The sequence below is a fragment of the Cibotium barometz genome, chromosome 30, assembly GCF_041138505.1.
Source record: "Cibotium barometz isolate CiBa-2024 chromosome 30, ASM4113850v1, whole genome shotgun sequence".
Lineage (NCBI taxonomy): Eukaryota > Viridiplantae > Streptophyta > Polypodiopsida > Cyatheales > Cibotiaceae > Cibotium > Cibotium barometz.
In genome coordinates, this window is record NC_141075.1 from 9,275,562 (window position 1) to 9,290,889 (window position 15,328).

The window sequence follows — 15,328 nt, forward strand, 5'->3', positions numbered from 1 at the left end:
GTAAGAGTGAATTTTTATGTTTTTGTACATTGAAGACATGCACATTCAGTTTGAAATTTGGTTAAATACATTTGATAATTTGTTTTGATTGATTGAATGATAAGATGGCTACCTGGATGTAAAGAGAAAAACCCAAGAAAAATGGTTTTATTATATTTATACAGACAAGGAGGGTGTTGCAAAGGGGGAGAGAGAGAGAGAACGTCTACAAATGACCCAAAGGGTCTATGAGACCAAAAAGTGTTACAATAGTTCCATGAGATAACATGATCATGGAAGCAAAAGAACTGAACTAGAAACATCATCATCGTGGGTGCCATGCGGACTAGAAACATCATCGTCATGGGTGCCATGTGGAGCATTTAAAAGGTACATCTCCATATCGTTACAATGCAAGAGAGTTAATGTTGATATGGTGTTATCTCATCCATCTAGGATGTCCAGCATAGGGGAGTTAATGATTGTAGAGACTTGCCATGTCCACTGCTAGTGGGAAGGTGTTTGTATGTGGCTAGATAATCTCCTTGAATTGTAGTAGTCGCATGGAGGGTTTCTGTTGTGGACATTGAGTGCACTGTAGCTGGTGAGCAGTGTCCATGGAACTCCGGAAGGCCGAGGTAGATCATGGGTTGACGCAGGGTGGGGTCTGGTCCTCCTGTGTGGATCTGGCAGGTTTGGGTATCCTGTTGTCAGTTGGTACTGCCGTCCTATACTTGAACAGGTGTCAGCTAGGAGGTGTCCTTGGGTTGGGCTCTACTCTGTTTGGGGAGAAAGTCCTTTTTTTTTTCGTACACACCCGGGGCCCACTCAAGTGGGTGGAGCCGATTTCCCCTTCCAACAATTAGCCAATTATCATGGTCGGGCAAGGGCCACGCACCATCGGGCAAGAGCCACGAATTAGGCATCCCCCATGACCACCGCGATGAGTCGAGCGCTGGAACAGCGGAGGGGTCTCGTATGGATCCTCCTATCTCGGGTGATCCACCACCCGAGGAGGAGGAGTCACTCAAGTGTTCAAGGGGCAAGAGCCCGAGCAACCAAACACATCAAGCGAGCATAGGTGTCCCTTTATAACATGAGAGAGCCTAGTGGGACTTGAACTCATAACCTAGAGGTTACAAGTCACAAGCTTTGACCACTACACTAACTCAGTTGGGACTGGGGAGAGAGTCCTTATGTTTGTTGGAGCTCCATCAAAGCATCTCTAGTCTTGAGAAATGAGTGATCCTCCGCAAAAAAAATCCCTCTCAGTAAAGGCAGTGGAATCTCTCTGGGATCTCATAGTATGTTGGGCACTTGGAATGCCCTTCGAGTTGGTGAGACCTTGACCTGCCCAATCGCAATCAGGTCACGCGACCTTGCTTCTTTGGAAAGATTATCATTTTTTGACTATGTTGACGCTAACGTTCTCCTCCAAGCATATTCCCTCTTGATTGATGAAACTATTTAATGTATTGTACCACCTCTAATATGTAGGTTGAAGGCTAAATTGATGGATTGATGAATCCATGGAGAACTAAAGTAGATGGATAATTGAAGGATAGGTATATACATTTACAGAGCTAAGCAGTTAAAAATGGAGTGATTCCTATTATCTTTTATGATTCAAGTAACTTTTGGCTTTTCACGTGAAATGTCATGTGCATGCATGTTGTATAATATTCTTCCTTACTTTAAGAAAACTTTTGCATTCAAAAGGTATCTCAAGTTTGTCTTCTTTGATGCTCTTTTGGATCTTACCTTGCATTCACTGATCAACAATCATGTTCCCACACAACCCTTAGTAGGTGACCGTTGTTGTGATGAAATAAAAATTGTGTGTGTGTATGTATGGACAACATCCTAAATTTGGATTCCATATATGCGTACCCACCTTATGCACATCCATGATGCACACCCAATGACAAAAAAGTAGCAAGTAAGGAAAAAGTTATGTTCAAAATGCACATTAAACAAAAGTGTTAAGTATTCATTCTTGTCCATGATAGTTGTCGATTGTTTAGTCTTGGAGGGTACCATTAAGCTTGGTGACAAGAGAAGCTTGTATGGATGGGTTCTCGTTATATCAAGCATTTCATCGCTACTGTGGACCAATCGAGTCACGAGCCTATGAATCCTCATACCACTTTCCCTGCCATTTCCACCACTCACTCTATTACTACTACTATCGTCTCTGATACTCTTGTATGAAAGATAATGTTCACTTATTTAGCACCTAGGAACACATTCTCATTTTGTATAGATGTCGGTCCACTGTGTGGTTGTGGCTGAGGTTCATATATGATGATAATTATAATGGATAGGGGTATGAAGATTTATCGAAGGTCTTGGAAGACCTTTGACACTCCGATGTGGGGGTTGTTTAAGCAAAGCCCAAGCCCATGTTTTACACACAATCAATCATTATAAGTTTATGTTCTTTAATTATAGTCTTGCCTTCTTGTGAGGTTGCAAATTTAGTGTTCCCATTCCACGGAGCCCGACTTGAATAAGCAAAAGCAGCCCTGAATTAAACTGCCATCAAGCTATCCATCGATCTACACGTCACCTGTAGAAGTAGAAATCGCCAGCCGCGTGATTTGTGCAGATACACAGAAAGAAAATGAAGAAAAGAAAAGCCTGAGGTTAAATTTATAAAAAAACCCTAATTTTAATTTCTTAAGGGGATGTTCATATGCAAGGTCTAAATAACTTTGAAATCTTTTGAAATTGCATTATTTCTTTCTTTTTCACAAATCTTATTGGATAGGAGAAACAGGATATTGCAGTTCTTTGGCAATCAAAGTGAAATCAGGAGGCAGAAGAATCACCTTTCACTTCACGAGTCCCAGCAACAAATTAAGAGAGTAATATACATAAAATAAGCGGTGCCTTTTTACTATACAATGGAGGCGTGAGAAAGCAATAATAAATAATAGAGGAATTCACATAGAACATGCAGAGCCCTCTCGAGACCTGTGTGATTAATAAGAATATAAAAGATAGAAATGGTGAGGAATTTCTAAAAAATAGTGAGAAACACCTCATTTTTAATAAGAATATAAAAGTTGAAGGAAGAGATCTTGTCTTTCCTAGAGCGGTGAGAATGAGTTCTCAAAGCATGTAGAGGAGATGGGCACGTGTCATTTTATGAGCTTTGTGATGCTTTTTAGAGGCTTAAAAAATTGATGCGGGTGGCTTAAGGATGAGGATGAGCCTCTCTTAACCCTGTTTTGGGTTAACTAGACCCTCTCCGTCGTACATGAGAGTGAAGAATAAGAAAAGGCACTATAAAAGTTGTAACATTTATGAGAAAATTAGCCACCCCCAAACTCAAATAGTTAACTTAAGAGTTTTGTGTGAATAAGAACTAGTTTACATAAGACATTATCTCATAATGAATGGACACAATCCCTCTTTTGTGCTAAACGATTTTTCAAGCCTTCTACTTGCTCTTTGCTCTTTACTATACGAGAGAGAGAGAGAGAGAGAGAGAGAGAGAGAGAGAGAGAGAGATTACAATGCTCCTTAGCTCATGTTCCTATCTACACTTAGTATGAGTGAGAGTAGATCGTGAGGTGTGTGAGCCCTTTGTAGGAAGATGAAGCAACTTCCTTTGTGAGAGAAAAAGGAAGAGAGTGCTCAAAGGAGAGGAGATGGTAACCATCTCGGTCAACATTGGATGGCTTCAAAGGGAGGAACCAAGGTAAGTTTCTCATGACCGTTGTAACTTGTTTGTGCTCTTTGGGGCTCTTTGTTTGTAAATTTGGTAGTTCAGGAGAGAGTTAAAATAGGCAATAACATTTTTGGTGCCCCTGCTGGGTCGGCAATCTTACTAGAGCATGACCCAAACCCAAAGGATCCATAAGATGTGTCAATGAAGAGGATCCATGCACCAAAAAAGTGAAGCGATGGAAGCTCCTCAACCTCAAGAGTGTATAGAAGGGTGAAAAAATAGGAAGTGAGGGGTGCTTACCCACCTCAAAAGCTGATTGTATCCACTGGGATCCCAAATGAAACAAGGGAACTCAAGGGCCCCCCAAAGGTGCATGTCAGGATCCCAAATGTAAGATTAGGTGCTCTAGTAAACGCTAAGGAATGGTATGTTGATGTAGAAGGTGGCATCGATGAAGCCCATGGAAAGTCGATGTAGACTAATCCAAGATCCCATACAAAGTGGCTCAAGGTGGGAATTTGGACATGAAAAGCACTACTCTAACCTTCTAAATCAGTAAATTAATATCTATTGATTTTTCATGTCCATTATATTTATTTCATGCCAGTGAAAATCATTTTTCACATTAGTGAAAAACTCCCTAAAATCATGCTTTGATTGAAGGGATTGCCTTGCCAAATATAGAAAGTCCATACTTGAAAGAATCTTATTCTTATCCTTAAAAATTTGCTTTTTTATGTGCATGAAAAACTAAATATTAGCTTTTCGCGTTCGTGATTGAAAAACTCAAAATCTACTGATTAAGGAAAGATTTGTGACCTAAATCATCATTCAACACAGCAAAGACTAATGTGTGCATCAATATAGACCTCTAAATTAAAATTCAAAAGTGCATATTTTTTCATGCTGGTGAAAAACCAAGTAGTTTTTCACGTCATAAAAAACTCAAGATCGGGTCCATATTTGGATTATTGGAGTATCGTGCATACTTACTACATTGAAAAAACACAAGTTGCAAAGTAGAATCATCATTGTGAAAAACTTTGGATTTTCACGCCCATGACACCCATAAAAAACTCATTTATGTGGAAACCAAAAAGTTGATAAAATGTTGAACTAGTGTGGTGAGTGGAATTTGGCCTCTCTAGACGACATGGAGCTTAAAATCTGGAATCTGGGAGAGTGATTGGTGACAATCTCACTCCAGAAGATAATGTAACTAACCATCCAAGATCCTTCTCTCCGTTACGTATCGAAATTAGCCCATTTAGACCAAATGCACTTAAAATCTGGGAGATTTATTGGTGATGATCTCACTCTAGAAGATAATGCATCTAACCATCCAGGATTCTCCTCTTACTTAGGTGTCGGGTCTGGTCACTCAGCACACATCCAATAATACAATACTGAGGGTGGACCTCACTTATATGATGTCGATGAAAAGAATTTCACGATGAGAAGGAAAGAGATTCATGAATGTGTTATAACTTTCCATTTTTTCAGCTCTAGCAATGTTTGATTCATTCAAAAATAGAGGCAACACTCGTCAATGTGAGCCAAACTGAATGCAAATGCATCTTTCAAAAACATAGAACACATGATGTATTACTAGGATATGTTGCTTGTAAAAAAGTGGGTGCTGCAATTGATAACTAGAAGCTTCATGTTGGACATAATAATCCCTTTGAAACAAAAGAGACGATACGAGAGTGGTGTAGAGTAGCACAAGAAATGATTACAAGAGACTAGATAGTGGCATGGATTCATTGCTTGAAAAGAAGATGTAAATACTCTTTTTTGCAAAGTATTTTATTCCGTGCTTGTAGAGGATTCTAGAATGTCCATTTTAGAAGCTTCAGATGGAAAAAAAAAAGTTTTTCCATTCTAGAAGCTTCAAATGGAAAAAAAAAGTTTTTCAAAGCCATAATTTTGTGGCTTTGAGAAATATTGGCTAGTTATCAGGACTGTGTACAATGGTGGATGTGAAAGAAAGGATGTATGGTTTCCACCATTGGGAAATGAATACGGTAGAGGATTCAAGGTGATGTATCAAACCACAATTCCATGAACATCACAAACTTTTGTGTAGAAATTGGAAGGAATCCACAACAAGTGCATATGTAGCAATAGCTGCCACATCAGTTGCATATGTAGATATTTATAAAGAGATATTAAGAAAGTTTTGGATTGTTGCCCATGTGGAAGAGGGCGAGCTACTAGCACTTCAACGAAAGGTAACATGGTATTCATATTATCGCTTTTAAAATAATGTCCAAGCTTTTCTCATGGGCACTTTTAATTGTCCTTAGTTTTGGGTATGGAAAGAAAGTGCTCAATGGGACATGGCTTATTCTCCTCCCCTTCAAGTTCATAGGTTTGGTCTCTTAGATTCCCATTCATCATTGTGAACAAGTCTCTCCAAAGTTGAGATTTTTTTTAATAAAAGAGAACTTCTCGAGACTCAAACTTTTGAGGACAAGAAGGCTTGTGAGGCATGTTATATCTCACGAGTGATATTTACACTCACTCATGGGGGCACTCATGGGGGTGTGGACTAGGACCTACCATCATGTAAGGGGGGAGGTCATGTAAGGGAGGTTCACTGAATCTTCCCTAGAAGGCAATGCAAGGTAATCACCTCAAAGAAAATATTATGTTGACTATGATGACCCATGGAAGGTAAAATTTCGACTTCCATTGAGTCCTCCTTCACTACACATCTAGAAATGTGGGGTCTAGATGAACTAATTCTAGAGGTAGAGGCTCTAGAACTAGTGACTGGATCATTTCTTTACCTAATATTTCTCCCTCACTTTAGGATCTATACTAGCTTGTCATATGCGGTCTATTGTAGGTTTGTTATACTCGCTTTCATTGGGATCCACACCTTTGTTGATTGCTTTACCTTGGTTTTTGGAGAGGTATGGGGTATAACTGTTAGACTTGTTGACATTTGGTATCCATACTCGTCAAAGTTTACCCGTAAGTGCAGTGGAGGCAGCATGGATTGCTAATTCTTTGGCTATTTTTTAGTTTCTCCTACCACGGTTCCTCCTTGGTTTTGGCTTGGGATTTTGTGCCTTAGGTTTAGCTTTTGCCGTGTCGGTCCCTATTTGTAGTAGAGTTGGGAAGGGTTGGGGTTATTTTGATGAGACTTGGAGTTTTCAGATGATCGAACTTCTCGGCTCAATCGGACCTTCTTGTAGTAGCACGAGAAATTTTTGGATCTCTGAGGAGATTCATCATGGTTCTCCTTCTCCAAGAAGGACACTCATGGTTCTTTGCTCAAATTTGAGAGTTACAGTCCCTGTCCTCCTTCAATCACTATTGTAGTCATGCTTAGCAATCCACCCTCTTTCAAGGGTGACTTCTTCCAGCATAGTTATTGCAACCATGACAAATAAACTACCTTCCACAGGATAAGAGTTTATGTGGAACTTAAGTTTTACAACACCTTCACACTCATTATATAGTCTTGAAATAGTTTATACTAGGCCTTTATGGGCTCAAGGACTGGTTTCCCTAATGAGATCCATGTCTCATAGGACATGAGGTTTTTCCTGCTCCAATATCTAGTAGAGTAAGCTTAGCTATACCTTTTATGTTGGTGGGGAAGTCCAAGAAAAGCCTGTAGGCTTCACATCTTCTTCTCCATCTCATCAATGTTTACATTAGCTATGTGGATAGGTAAAATACCCCTACACATTTTAGCTTTCTCCTTATGTGCCTTGGCTTCACATTTTCTTCTCTGTCTCATCAGTGTTTACATTAGCTATGTGGATAGATAAAATGCCCCTACACATTTTAGCTTTCCCCTTACATACCTTGGCTTCACGTCGAGCTTAATTTCTTCTTTTTATTTCCTTCCTTAGCTTGGTGGAGATTTTTCATAGGAGAGAGGTTCGTAGAACTTTCTAAGCTTTCTCCCATAGAGGAATCTTTCCATTTGGACCCCATCAAATGTTTATAAGCAGACAACTCTTCCCAAAGTCAGTTCATAGATCTAAAAGGGCCCATCCCTCTAAGCTTGAGTTTTCATTTGTTTTTCTTGAGGTTATAACGTAGGACCAAATCCCCTACCTTGAACCTCTTGGTCTTGATGTTTGAATCAAACCATCTTTTTCTTCTTTTCTTTTCAACATACATGCCCACTAACGAGTGTAGCTTGACCTCATCTTGTTTTTTAAGTTCTATGAGTTATTCAAATAACTCATGGCTAGTCTGTTCCATTTATTTTTCTACCCTCAAAGTTGGGATCATAAATTCTGGAGGGAGAATTGTATCTAGTCCGAAAACCAAGTTATAAGTCTACATTTTATAGGTAGTTCAATATGCCCATAGTGTTGATCGAAGCTTTTATTCCCAGTCTAAGCTTTGACTATTTTTGAGAACCACTACACATAAGACCCTTTTTGTGCTCCCAGTTTGTCTATTTATATGTGGATAATAAGGGGAAGATTTATAGTGGGGTGACCATAAATTCTTCTAATTGAAACTCCGCCAACTCATTTAAGAAATGAGTCCCTCGATCACTTTTATGAGCTCTAGGGGACATCCAAACCTTGCGATGATGTTTTCATAGAGAGGAACTTGGCAACAGTCATCATGGTGTAAGCCTTGAACTGTGTCCTTAGCCTCAGCCCATTTGGTTACATATTCCATAGCTATGATGATATATTGTGCTTTGCATGCTTTTCACTACAGGGATAAAGGGTCCAACAAAATCCATTCCCCCTTAGCAAATGACTTGATAGACATGATAGTAAGGGCATCCTATCTCTTTGTTGTTGTATTATGAAGCACTAACAATCATCACATCTTTTGACATATTCTATAGCGTCTCCAAAGAGTGTTGGCCCACCATATTTTAGCATAGAGGGCTTTATGAGTAGTGATTTCAGTCCCAAAATTCCCTCCCTCCTGTATGAGCTTGTTCAAGAATATCAATGTACTCATCCTTACACACAAAGAGTCTTAGGATGTCATATCTCCCTTTTTTATAGAGTTTCCCCGAGATGTAAGGGGTTTCGGTCTTGACCAAATGTCTCTTCCTTTTTAAGGACATTGATCCAAAGGGAATTCATGACTCAAGAACTAAGTAATTTCATAGCTTCATTTACTAAGCTGATTTGGAATAGAGGGGAGAATTTGGAAGATCATCCTCAAATCCCTTGTTGTCTCTCCACTCAAGATTCTTGGCATATGATTAGCTCTTAGGTGGGTTGATTCTTTTCTTACCGAGACAAAGTGAAATCAAACTCAAGAAGAAGCAATAACCACCTTGTGATCCGCCCTCCTGCAGTACGCGATTTGTTCACCAGATAATGGTAAGACTTCTTTATAGCATATACCATCGACAATCCTTCCCTCTCAATGGTCATATAATTCTTCTCTAGCTCGTTTAACTGCCTACTACTAGCATAGCAAAATCCATGCTCCTTTCTCCTGGTTGAGTTAATATGCATCCTATGGCATAAGACGATGCATCAATGTGCACATGGAAAATAATATCCCACCTTGGAGCTCTCAAAATTGGAGTTGAGACTAAAGCTTGCTTTAACTATGAAATGCTTTCTTGCATTCCTCTCTCCACATAAAATAGACTAACATGGCATATAGAGGCCTAACAATTTTTGCATACATGAATATAAACCTTTTATAATACCCCGTATGTACCATAAATCTTTAGACAGCCTTTGGGATTTCTGGTCTCTCAAATTTTATAATAACTCGGATCTTCCCTTCATCGGTCGTGATCCCATTTTTGGATAACATTTGTCCTAGGATTCTCCCACGCCTAACCATGAATTTACATCTTTCTACGTTTAGGCATAGCCTATAATATTTACATCTTTTGAACACTTTCTCTGCAAGGATGTGGGATGTGCTCTCTTCTCATCTTTGAGTTTACATAGAGGTCATCCATGAAGACCTTTAAGAATTTATGTACATCAATCATTTAAATGTAGCTGGCACATTTGTGAGTCCAAACAGCATCACTTTATAAGCAAAAGTCCCATCCTCTACAGTAAAGGAAGTCTTGTGTTGGTCTTTAAGATCTATGGATACTTGGTTGTACCCAAAAAAATCTATCTAAGAAGCTGTAGGCTTCTTTCTTTACTACTCTTTCAAGTGCATTCATTGTAAGGCAGTGGGTAGTGATTCCTCATCGAGGTGACAACATCATTTACCTTTTTCATAGTCACATATACATGGATCTTGCCATTCTTTTTTGGTACTATAACCATCGATAAAACCCAATTTGTGTGCTCGATCTCATATATGAAACCTACAAAAATAAGTTTGTCGACCTCTTTCTCATATGTGTTGATAGTCTTGGGATAGGTTTCATTATATGTGTACAGCTTTTGTTGATCTAGCCTTGCATCATAGGGATTATATGCTGGCAAACTTCTGGAGGGGCTCCCTTGAGATCTGAGTAACTCCATGTAAATACATCTCTGTACTATTTGAGTAACTTTGTTAGTTTTTTCTCCTCCTTAGGGGTTAAATTAATAGAGATAACCAAACCTTTTTGGGCTCTTCCCCTAGTAGTACTTAGTCAATTTGTTTGGGATCTTCTTCCTTAATTCTTTTTATTTTTCTACTTTGGTATCAGTGTGCCAACCTTTCTGTTCTCAATCTTGTAGTTCCTATAATGTGAGGGGACTTGTCTCTAATCCTCTTCTTAGTCACACTGTGGAACTCACTTCTTGAGATTCCTCCTCGATTTGTCCCTCATGTATAACTTTATTTTGTCTTCTTCATCGAGAATTGGAAGTCTTTTTGGAGTCAATTGAGTCTGAATCAATGGAATTCTCCTTTGCTAAGGTTTTAGCAATTTCAGGATCTATTTTCAAGACAGCATGACATGGTTTCTTTATTAGATCCTTCTAGTTGGAATAAAACTCCTCTTTGTAGCTCTCACGGCTTTGACATAGTGTAAATAATGATCTTCATCCTTGAGGCTAGGTGGGTATTAAGAGTATATTGTTGACCGTTTTGTTAATAAAACATGTAATCCCTCTTCGTTTTTAAATTTCTCACTATCAGTATTACGACAAAAAAAGAATCGATATGTGTTTTACCTAGTGTCAGTATGATCGTCGACATCAATACATGAATTGGTATTATTCTTAACATATTGTTGACCCGTTTTATTCTTAAAACATGCATCCTTGAGGCAATAATACCAATGCATATATTGATGTCGATGATCATACTAACACTGGGTAAAACACATATTGATGCTTGTTTTATCGTAATACTGATAGCGAGATATTTAAAAACCCGAACGCCTTTACTTTTGGAACAGAGCCTCTCCTGCTATTTCTTTGTCTCTCTTGCCTCCCTCACCTCTTGACCATCCCTCCCTCACCTCTCCACTGCAGATTTGCTATTTTAAGTAAGTAAGGTCTACTTTGCAAGATTTTGTTAATATTCTCAAGATTTTTTAATTAATTTAGGTTTTTTTTTGTTTTTTTTTGTAAGCGCCTCTTTCCCCTCTTCTCGCTCATTTTTTCTCTCAACCTCTCTTAATTGCAAAAGCAAGTAAGAGCACCTATATGATATGGTTAGATTTTTTGAGTTTTAGTTTTTTTGTTGAGTTTTACAACTTTATAACTCAAATTAGAGAAGGGAAAGGCTAAAAAATACACAAATAAAATCATGTAAATTGGGTTCAAAATTACACAAATGAAAGCATATTAAGTCTGTTATATTTGAAAAGAATGACCAACAAAAGATTGGAAGAAGCTCTAAAGGGAGAACTACTACATAGTATTAAACCAAGTTCAACAACTATGAGACCATTTAAAAAATCCATAATGTAAGTATATTTGGGAGTAAGTGTATTTAAGAAGTCATGCGAAGTGTGTCACAAATGAAAGCATGCATACTCTTTATGCATGTATACTCTATGTATGTATAAAGCATGTACAAAGTATGCATGCTCTTTATGTATGCATAGAGCATGCATACTCTTTACACATACATAGAGTATGCATTCTCTATACATGTATAGAGCATAGAGCATGCATAGAGTATGCATTCTCTATACATGTATAGAGCATAGAGCATGCATAGAGTATAGAGCATGCATACTTCATATAGTATAGAGCATACACAGAGTATGTATAGCATATTTTCCTTAGCATTGCTCTCATGATTATGTTAAGATTTCAAGATCAACACGAGCTAACACTCATGACGTGCCTAGGTGACCATTCTATCTTTACACCATTGGGTGTGTTTGGTAGTTGATACGATGGATCTTTGCTATTGATTCTACAATTGAACTATACCTACCTAGTCCAACTGAGTTATGGCATACTTATCTTGCGAGCTCACTTACTTAGCATGTTCACATTATGGACCGCCTGTACATAGCACTCTAGTACTTACATTGATTTTCACTTATCTTTTGTAGACCTCTTTTGAGAGCAGCAAGTATAAGAAGATTTCAATCTTCCATCTATGTATGTGTCTTATCCATTATTGTGAGAGTGTGTGTGTGCAAGAGCTCAAGCTCTCTCTCCTCCCTCAATGTTTTCGTGGTGGTAAGGAGATGAGTGACAAGAAAAAGAAGCTATGAAGGTGACAAGCAAAGGAAGCTATGAAGGCAAAGGAAGCAGTACATGGGTAAGAGCATCATCATCTTTTCCCCTTCTTGTTTTGGTATGACACCCCTAGGTAGCTCTAGGAGCTACAAGTCTCCGATGATTAAGGAATTGTCTTTATAGGTGTGGAAGTACTTATATTATATGTAGTACTTTGTACTGAAATTTTGTAGCCAAATTTGTGTTTTGGATGTATTTCAGCCTCCATTTGACCACTGCAAGGTGTTTTGGACACTTTTAGGAAGTTCTAGTCTCTGTCGTCCGAACTTTGGTTATTGCAATGTGTAGGTGTGCATTTTAGGTGTGCAAATAGTATACATCTATTGCTAATTACGGGTATATGTACTTGTACTTTGGTCATGTGTTGTATCATATATATTGTACAGAAGTACTGTTACACGAGTTACACTAGATACTGTTGTGTTGTAGGATGCATTTAGAAATTGTTTATTTGCATATTTCTGGTTGTTACAAACAAAGATGTCTAACAACATCAACCAAATTATCAGTGAGAAGCTTGACAAGAATAACTTCCATGCGTGGAATTTCAGAATCAGACTAATTTCCTAATGGAAAAAGGATTTTGAGACTATGTTGAAGGAGACAATGAGGAGTCTTTGGAATTGTCTGAAGAGAACGCTACTGCAACAAAGATAAAGGCATTCAAAGATTGGAACGAGGGTATAAGGAAATTCATGTATTGGCTTTCAATTAGTGTGATAGACACTATGAGGGCATATACAGGATGCCAACACTCTAGCAGTTGTATAGTAAGACCTAGTGAAGATATTCTAGACAAACACAAAGGCAAGGAAGTTGCAGCCAAAACAAGAGCTATATATATTGGAGAAGAAGAACATGTCCATCAATGAGTATGCATTGAAGATCAAGGGTATTGTTGAATCCCTTGGATCTATTAATGTCTCAATGGAAGACGATGACTTAGTGTGAGCATATATTTGAATGGGCTTCTTCACAAAGACTACAAGCCATTCAAGACCATTATTGTTGTTCCTAACTTATGAGATTTGGTGCCTATGTTAATCAATAGAAGAGAAGTCTTTGGGTGAAGACTTTTCCTCCCAAAGTAAGAACACTTTAGAACATGCATTCTACTCAAATTCAGGTAGAGGAAGAGGTAGAAGTCACGATAGAGGCCAAGGTAGTGGCTATTTTGGAAATCAAAATTATGGATATTAATGATTCGCATGATGCAGCAATAAACACACACACAGGTGAAAGAGATGAGTCTCAAGGCAGGGGAGAGCCAGAGAGACTAAGACAATTAGAAAAGATAGCAATTTGGATCAGGTTCAAAGGATTGCTTTTATTGTGGCAAACTAAGTCACTTTGCAACAGAATATTGTAAGAAGAAAAGTAACATAAAAAGTGGCAAGTTACAGCAAAACAATTCTACATCTTCAAGCAAGGAGGCTGAAGATAGATGTGAGCATTTGTTTGTTATGCAACACATGTTAAATTTAGTGACTACATAGATACATGCAAAAATGGTGTTAATGTATGGTATGTGGATTTGAGAGCCTCTAACCACCAACGACCTATCATTTAAGTGGTTTAGAGATGTCAAAAATTTAGAAAAACCACATTATATAGAGACGGGGGATGACACAACTCATCCTATTGCTCACATTGGGAATGTGCCATGAGGTATACAAGATGGAAAGAAAGATACTTGGCTAATGCACTTTATGTACTACATAACAAAGAATTTGGTTTTTGTTGGACAGATGATTGAGCAAGGTTTGTAAGTACCCTTTAACCTTGAGTGCTGCTATGTTAAGGACTTCAATAATAAATGCCGTTTAGTTGCAAAGGGTAAAAGAGTTGGCAGAATGTTTACTTTGGATGTAAGCATGCCTGAGGTGAAAGCTGCTATGTTTGCATAAGGTGCAGGTGTTGTGGCCAATATAGATGTACTGGTCATGAGGTTTGAAGTCTATGCAGAATTCAAAAATTATTATAGTTTTGCCAAAGTTTAAGGTGGATGGAATGCATGAATTATGTGAAGCATGTCAGTTTGGAACGTAAACAAAGAATATATCTCCACATGATAAGAATGTAAATAAGAGAGCACTTGATGTGATGCACTCAGATGTATGGGAGTCGACAAAGATGACATCAATGGGAGGATGTCATTAATATGTATCTTTCATTGATGAGACTACACAAGGAAGGTGTGGATCTATTCATAAAAGAGAAAAGTGAAGTGTTTACTCACTTTCATAATTTCAAAATGTTGGCTAAAAAGTAAACAGTTTTGTAAGTTAAGTGCCAAAGGTTAGAGGGAGGGGGAGAGTACTTCTCCAATGAGTTCAGTGAGGGTATTTTAGAAAGCATGGAATTCAGAGGCAATTCACATGTAAGTACGCTTCATAGTAAAATGTTGCTGCTGCTGCTGAGAGAAAAAATAGGCACACACAAAAAAGGTTGCTCGTGCATTGATGGTGGGGCTGAGAAGAGCATGCCTCACCATTATTGGGTTAAAGAAATTGTGAGAGGAAGAATAAACACATTGCAAAAGATTGCTCGTGCATTGATGGTTGAGAAGAGCATGCCTCACCATTATTAGGCTAAAGCAATTGTCCGAGACTACAGTTTAAATTATGAATAGGACTCCCACATGTTGAGATGTCAAGCTCAACATGAGCTGACACTCACAAGTAGCCTGCATGACTGTTCGACATTTACATCAATGTGACGGGTTTGGTAGCTGGCACCGACATATCTTCCCCAGAGATTCTACAACTGGACTACACCAACTAGTCCACACCTACCCACTCCACTTAGCGTGTTCACATTATGGACCTCTTGTATATACTCTATTATGTGTGTTAGTCACTTTATCTTCTTTGTAGACCTCTTTTGTCATGTGAAGAAGAAGAAGAATTTTCAGCCTCTCACCTTGTGTGTTCTCTTCTAGGGTTTGTAAGAGTGTGTGTGTGCTTGCAAGAGCTCAAGCTCTCTTCTCCCCTACACCTTTTCATGGTATCAAAGCCCGGTTTATGCTAAGGGCTGAGCGACAAGAAAGAGAAGC